At 45.0% G+C, this 7,912-nt stretch overlaps 1 long non-coding RNA gene across 2 annotated transcripts; it reads left to right on the top strand.

Annotated features, from left to right (window-relative positions):
• The first annotated feature begins 1,526 nt into the window (after positions 1–1,526).
• LOC141933559 (uncharacterized) lies at positions 1,527–7,658 on the top strand. Of its 2 annotated transcripts, XR_012626125.1 has the most exons (3): positions 1,527–2,394; positions 5,584–6,011; positions 6,813–7,658. It is a non-coding gene; the product is annotated as an uncharacterized LOC141933559 (long non-coding RNA). The 2 variants fall into 2 exon arrangements; XR_012626124.1 differs by having other exon boundaries at positions 5,584–7,658.
• The last annotated feature ends 254 nt before the right edge of the window (positions 7,659–7,912 follow it).

The raw sequence follows: 7,912 nt of genomic DNA, 5'->3' as shown, positions 1-7,912 counted from the left end.
GAAGCAGCTTCTGTGTGTGTAGCAGGGAGAAGAGACCATGAGACCCCATGACACCTCTTCAGAACACTTCCATGTGAGCCTAATGGACAAGAGAGATGGTATAAAGAAGGGTGTTGTTGAAAATTGTAACCCCAAAACCCAAGAGCCACCCTCATTTTGAGAAGGAGTTTGATGAGGTGGAGAGGAGGCAGGGGAGAAGCAAGTTCATTTAGAGTAATCCACTTACAGTCTTCTCCCCTAGTAGCATTCAGAACATTTTCCAGGGGACATTGTTATTCTTACTCTGGCTTTACCCATGGGGAAACTGAGGCACGCAGCAGTAAGGTGGCTGATTCATGGTCAGTGCAAAGCCCAGAGAAGAACCTTGCTCTTTTGGATTCCAGCCAGGTGATCACTACCAGTTAAGTTATAAGTGCTATAAAAATAGCTGTTATGTTCTCTCTATTTAGAAATCCCCATTTCCAGTGGGAAGCAGGTAGAGGGGGAATCGGTAAGCCCTGCTGCTGCTGCTTTTTGTTACTAGCCTGCCTGTCACTTCCCTTTTACCATTTTACATATGGTCACTTGATACCAGCAGCTGCTTTGGGACATCTCTATCTGTCACATCCTTCTTTTTATTTCAGTGTCCAAAGCTTCAGTGCTCCACAAAAAAAAAAAAAAAAAAAAAAAGGCATTAAAAAACCCACCCCTGGTAGCCGAGTTTCCTCCCAGGTTTGGTTCTAAACATGTCACTTTAATGATGTCTAAACTACGCAGTGCTTGATGAGCAAAACATTACTATCTTCTAGCCACATTTGTTTTCCCTGTCTCCCAGAGCATTATAGTCACCCAGGGAGAACTGCGTGTTCTACTTCACTGCTGTAAAGCTATTATGGGTATGAAAAGTTCCCATTAATCTGCTCCACACATGGATGTTTCTGGATAAAGTTCAGTAGCCAGATCCCTCTTTCTTTGTGTGCATCAAACGAAGCAGAAAAATGCCTCCAATTTAAAGACACCAAATGAATAACCAAATAGATGAGATTAATTTTTGTTTAATCCACGTGGGCAGCGAAGCCAATGGCCAGTGTTTGTATGTGGACTTCTCCCAGGAGTTCATTACCAGCCGAGTCTGTAATAAGTTAATGCAGAGATTCCGTGGAAATAGGGGGTTAATTATATGCAGAGGATGTTGGCTAATGTACAGCTTTGAACAACAAAAATAGCCCAAAGTCTTGTGTTTTGGATGTGGAATCAATTAACGAGGTCCACGACATGTACCAGAATTTGTTGAGACAGTTGTTGTACTATAAGGATGCTTTATTATTATTTTTTTTCTAAAAAGCTAAGAAAATAAGTGGATAATGGAAGGCAAGGGACAGAAAGACATGAGACTGGTAATAAAACACTGGACTTTGGCCTGGGGCCAAGGCAAGCTTTTCAATGGGTCTGAAGTTTGGATGACAGCAGAGTTTGAACTGGTTTTCACTAACTGTCCAAAAGGTTATACCGTAATAGACAGAGAGAAGAGGTTGCTTTTAGTTTACCAACTCCCTTCTCTCTGCTGGCAGGAGCGTTATGCTGCTAATATGCCATAGTCATTAGACTGACGGATATCAGCATGTGGCGCGGCGTGCTGCAGATTCAACTCCGAAGCTGAAACATAAAAAATTCTCTGCATTGCTGGTTGGCACAAATCTAATTTTTTCCCCCTTTCCACATCTGGTTCTAATATAAAATGTGTCTTTCTGCTTTTTTTTTTTTTCCTTCTCTTGCCACATCTTTAGAAATGGCTTCTTTCAAAAAAAAATAGAGTGCCCCCCTTTCCCCTATATTTCTAGGTTTTAGAATTAATTGTATGTATGTGTAGTAGTTTAATAGCACAGCTTGGGTACTGAATAGAGCACAGGACTGTGCCTTTGCAAAGGGATGTCGTTTCACAAAAAAAGCAGAGAAAGATGAGATTACTTTTACTTCCCTTCAGTGTTCAGAGCTGTGAAATGCACTTTTGGCTGTTACAACTTTTCAAGGAGCCCCTTAAACAGGTAGAATACAAATTTAAAAGAAAAAGGTCTGACCTATTTTCACACCGTTTCACTTTAGGACAAGCTCTGGCCATGCTCCAGGCATTTCTTAAGTCCCTCAGCTCCCACTGCTTTTTTTCTCACCCCCTTCCCCCAACTTGATTCCTAAAGCCATTAGTTTGTTCCTAGAAATTATCTACTTGTTTGTTGTGTTGGGTTTTGGTTTGTTTTTTGTTTTGTACACAGAAATTTGCAGGCCAAAGCAAACAGTACCTCAGAAAAATGTTGCAAGACAACCCAGTTTTGAGCCAAGTGCCCCTCATAATTTCTCGGCACCTTTGCTAAAGCAGTGGAGGCTGGGGCCGCTGTGTCTCCATAGAAATCACAGCAGGTAAGGTTTGTTTAACTAATTAGTGGTAATCCTGAGCGACTCTGTGGGCTGTAATTTATGGGGTTTCTACCAGGTTCTGTGTTCAGTTCCTCATGAAGAGGATGGACCCCTGGACATTTTAGCATGTGGACTCCTGGAGACTGTCTGGCACGGTCTGGAGATCTCAGAGGAGCCACCCAGGGCGAAGGGACATGGCTTGAGGTTGAGTGCCCCTGCAGTCCTCTGCCCCTGATGGCAGGCCAGCCCCATCGCTGGCCATTGTCCCAAAGGTACTCAGGGGGGATCCAGGATGCAGGCCAGAACAAGGGTGGCATGGACGCCAGTGGGGTTTACAACAGTGTGAGGAGGCTGACTGTACAAGGGACCTTGGTGGGCCATGCTGGAGAAATGGACTTGGTCAGCAGAAATGATGCAGGGACCACCCTGACCTCTCACCTGCTCGCCTGGCTGATTGGGGTTAAAGTGTTACCAGCGAAGGTGTCTGCAGCCTTTACACAGCAGATCTGGTGTGCCATCACCTCCCAGGGGCATCTGGGGACAAGGTCAGAGCAGCAGGAGAAGGTTATTTCTGTGGCAGCTTTTCAGGTAGACTAAAGAAGGGAAAGAGGTGGCAGGAGAGGTCAGGCAGGAGGATATGATAGCCTAGCTGAGATGACCAGCCTCGGGCTGTCAGGTCAATGATGAGACACAGAAGCTGTGGGGCTTGTTAGTCAGGGTCCCAGCCTGCCAAAGGAGCCAACAGTAATGAGTACAGTTTCTTAGATGTTGCATGGGTATGGGCAATGCCTTTATTTTGCCTGTAATACCAGGGATGGCTTCAGGCACTGTGTTACAGGTGCACTAACAATGAACACCGGTATGCAACTCCCCTATGGCCCCCAGTACCCACCAGGTGTTAGAGCAGGAGCAGGCTACATCTGCTCTCTGGATTGCCAAAATTTTGTCTGAAAAGGTATACCCCAAGTACCAGAGCACCACTCAACTCCCTCATTTATATCCTGCAACTGGTTCAGTTAGGGTCATAACCAAGTGAAATGGGAACGTCCAGCCCCATTCATGCTGTAAGTGTAAGAAAACAGCAGATTTTTTGTTTCCTGAATCATCTGGGGAGTGTCATAAGAGAGAGAGTCTGTACTGTCTCTGGATCTGTCGTTTTTAGTTCTTCCTTGTTTGGGACTGCTTCAGGATAGGGCAACCTGCTGCTGACACAGCTGAGCAGTGCCATGTCCCATGCCTTCGACTCAGCTGAAACTCTTCACAGAGCAAGAATGGATGATGGCAGCCTAATTCCTCTGTGACCAGTGTGAGCAAGGAAGTATAATTATGATAGTTATCACTGGGGGATGTTTCAAAGGGAATGCATGCTAGATACTCTGACTAAGCACTTACTTTTTTTCCATCAAATTACTTCCAGCCCAGCAGCTAGATCTACATACATGATAGCTCAATGAGGTCCTCCAGCTAAGGTCAACTGAGTACCTGCCCCAGGAGAGCAGGCCACAGAGCAGATGCAAGATGCCATGGTGTCACCTCATCCACTCCTTTTCCCTTCTGCTGCAGACCCCCACCCCACTGGCTAGTTGTCAGCATTTTGCCTTGTATAGTTTTAAATGAATCACGCTCCATCTGATTTTACTCTTAAACCACTCGATCATTTCCCTTTTAAAATTCATATTTTTGTTCACACTCAAATAAAAATACATATCAATATTTTATAATTTCTGCAGTGTATCCCCAGGCACAAATTATATTGTAATAATAAACTGGCTAGCTTGTTTTAATAGTTCCTGGCTTTTGGCCTTATGTAACACTGCAGGTGTGATTCTAGTAGCAATACTGTAGGTGTGAATTATTATGTTAGCGTAACAGGCTGTACTTTATTGTGCTTTATTGCTTAATTGGCTTCTTCCATAAGGATTCTGCAGTTGTTACTGGGAAATAATGCCAAGCTTTTCCATGAAAAGAGTGATATTCTTTTTTTGGTGTTTACTAAGGTCAGTCTGATTTCAGTGCATGACTGGGTTTGGGAAATGATGGAAAGATGTCACTAAATGAATTAAGAAAGTGCTTACTTAGTCCTTAATAAAAAGCAGAGCAGGCTAAAAGATGCTCCTTGTTATGTGTAGATACTTGTAGCCCCAAAGAGCCCTTTGGGAAAACAGCTGGCTGAGCTTTCTGGCAAAAGAAGCCCTCTCCCATGTTCGGGGGATTCCCAGGTGGTGGGCAATACCTCTGGGTGCTTACATGCTCTGTGATCTCCTCTTCCCTCTCTGATGGAAGGAGATCAAAGTTGTCTTCACAGCAGCGCACAGGCCCTGATCCCCTTGCCCCGCACGGGGGCACCTGCCTCCCCCAGCCACGCTGACCTGCCCGAAGCAGTGGGGATGCAGGCAGCCCTTCAGAGCACATGCAGGTCCTGCTACTGTGCCTGGGAATCAAAGGGGCAGGGAGAAGTCCCAGGGGTGCTCAGGTGCCCCACAGTCACCTCTGCTGCTTGGAACCTGAGACACCTCCAGTACATGCAGCCACACCGTGATGTGGCGACCAAGGACATTTTTAGATGGTTGGAAATAATGAAAGCTGCTACCCCTGTGAGTCACTCAAATTCCCACCATGTACTCTTACTAGATGATTTCTACCTCTGCTCCCCTGTGCTCCCCAGCAGTGTGCCTGCTCATGCTGCTGAAGTTCATTGTTGGCCTCTCTACTTTGTTTAAGCCTTTTTATGTTTGGAACTGCAGGTTTAGCAGAAGGATCTGTATGTGCTTTCAGCTGGGTGAAATGTTTATGCCTGGCATCTTGTTTGCAGGGACAGTGTGGTAGGTGATTTCCCAGGTGGGACCCTCATCATGCAGAATAGGAAACTTTTGATTTTTCCTTCTTGTAATGGTATTTTCCAAAACTATTAATGAAAAGAAGAGCTTTATTCTATAGCAAGAGCTATAGAATATGAACGCAGATCTAGATTTTGAAGGTGCAGGGTTTTGCTTGGTGAGGCTGTATGTGTGCTGAATGCTGTCTTGCCTTACCAGGGATTACACTGAAAATTTGCAGAGCTGAAAGCCCAATGAATGCACCATTAACTGTTGGGTTAACAGGAGTTAGCCATGCAACAGACTGTCCTTTTCTATGGCTGAGCCACAAAAAGTGTAGTCCAAAAGTAGACAAAAAGTGTCTTCCTTTTTCCAGGTCTCACCAGGTCTGACCCACAGAGGATGAGTGTGCCTGAGCTGTGTTTGCACTGTCTGCCTGTGAAGAGAGGACTCATCTCAGCCACAAAGGTCTCAGTGGGGTTTGTGCTGAAGTGGGTTTCCACCATCTGGGATCTACGCAAGAGCTACATCATACTCTCTTAGAGATAGGAAAACTTCATAAAGAGAAGACTTTGAATTAGGAATCCACTGTGCATTGCATCATTTATCATCATGATTCACATACCTCCAGTGTTACTACAAATCCGGGCAAAGTGTGAAACGATTCTCTCTCTTATCTTTGAGGAAATGCAACGTGCCCCAACCCTGCTGACTGTGAAAGCCAGCTCTGCCCAGTTTTGGTCCACATAAATTGTCAGGTTTATTGGAAAATCTCAACAAACCTCAACAGCATAATCTACCCAGGTAATTTTGAAGTACTTTGGAAAGCATTCAGTATTTTTTCTTTTCTTTTCACCTTATGCAGCTCCTAGAAACTCATGGAGTTCTGCAGGTACCTACCAAGTTATGAAGGAGCTGGAGGCACTTAAAAAGCTGGAACATGATTAGTAACTGTCAAATTACAGGGAACACTTTAAAATCCCTTAAATCTCTCCCCTTCCCTACTTTGTCCTAGGAACTAGGACATGAGCCTTTAGCTAGGCTGTCTTTCCCTGATGCAGTCTCTTCATTTGTGATGGCAGAGGATCTGAAGCCACAGGCAAGGCATTCAGAAACTTTAGGACAAAGTCCTGACATGGAAAAAAAGGGAGAATAAGTGAGCTGCAGCACAGACAATCACACGAGGGAGTAGCTGGTATGTGCGTGCCAGTGCCAGAGTCCTCAGACTCTTTCATCATGGGAACCACAGCTTGACTGCCAGATAAACCACCTCCTTTTGTATTCACAATTGCAAAATATCTCTGCAGCAGCTCTAGCAATTGCTCAGAGAGAAAATAAATAGAAAAACTTTTCTTGCATCCTTAGCATAACAGGTGTTTTTACAAGAAAATCTCCAAACTAACTGCATTTTTATTTGTCCCTTTGGTATATCTCTGCTCTGTGTCTGAAGCGTTTTCTTTGCCAAGGAGACAGGCAGAGGCAGTGAATTCTTTGCAGACCCCTGACAGTGGTTTTAGGTTTATCAATTTTAAGGTTGTTTTATACATTTCAGTATTGTCTTTTGTTTTAGATTGCATGAAGTGACTATATTTATTTTGTTGCCAGGCTGTCTTTTGCAGAAAAATTTAAGAAGTTTGTTTCTCATTCCTGTTTGCCATGGAGGCCTCAATCTCAGAGCAAATTATAGAAGAAACCCAGAAACAGTTAATCGAATGTTAAGCAAAATGAATGAGGCTTGTACGGTGCCCTGAAGGTCATTAGACTCAAGGTCTGAGCGGCTGCCAAGGGGAGTGAGCTCCAGGGCGGGAGCATTCATCTGAGAAATCCCCGTTGCTGGACGCGGAGGGGGTCGAACCTGGGAGCTGGCTGCAGGCGCCTCCCAGCTGAGCTCAGCTGCCATGGCTGGACGCTGGGTAGGACCTCGTTCCTTCTCATACTCCTGGCCCAGAGAGCTCTGCAAGTGGATGGGAGGGCATGTCCCACCCCATGGAAGGGCAATAGGGACTTGCCTATCACTCCATCTGGCCGGCTGCTTCCTTTACTAACTGTGGAGTGAGCAGGTAGCTCTAAAATCATAAAGACACGCAGTGGCTGGGAGTTAGGGCTGATGAAAGGGCCCATGGACCACTGCTAAAGTGAAAGTCTGGAAGTGGCACAGAGTCAAGGGGTGCAGCAGGCAACGCAGAGCGACTGGTGGTCAGCTACACATCCCCTGAGCCGCTCTCCATCCCACCCACGTCTCTATCTCCCCATCAGAGTGCGGAGGGGCTGCTGGTTTATCTTCCACTTCAGTCCTGTCTCTTTCCAACTTGGAGGTGGAAGCGAAACCACAGCATATGGAAACAGAGAGTCAGAGCATTGTGATGTACGTTCAACTTCAAAGTGTCTTCCAGTGTCTCTTTCTACGTTATAGAAGAATTTTGACTAAATAAAGTCATTATGTGAATATTATTATGTGCAAGGATGAAGATGTATCCGGGTACCTGTGCACTGTTGTTCATGAATGTTAAGCAGTATGTTAAGCCTTCCTATAGATCAGTTTGTGTATCTGTGGGGCAGTCCTGATATTTTATTCCTCATTCGTGCCATAATTGCAGGAATTCTTTATGCCAGTGTAAACACTGATCTCACTGCATGTTGGAATTACAAAGTATATAAGATGAGGAGAGCTGGAATAACAAGAATGTGTATTTTCCGAAAAAGTA

The sequence above is a fragment of the Strix aluco genome, chromosome 1 (assembly GCF_031877795.1).
Source record: "Strix aluco isolate bStrAlu1 chromosome 1, bStrAlu1.hap1, whole genome shotgun sequence".
Classification (NCBI taxonomy): domain Eukaryota; kingdom Metazoa; phylum Chordata; class Aves; order Strigiformes; family Strigidae; genus Strix; species Strix aluco.
Note: the sequence above shows the minus strand (reverse complement) of the source record. Positions and strands in the feature narration are given on the sequence as shown.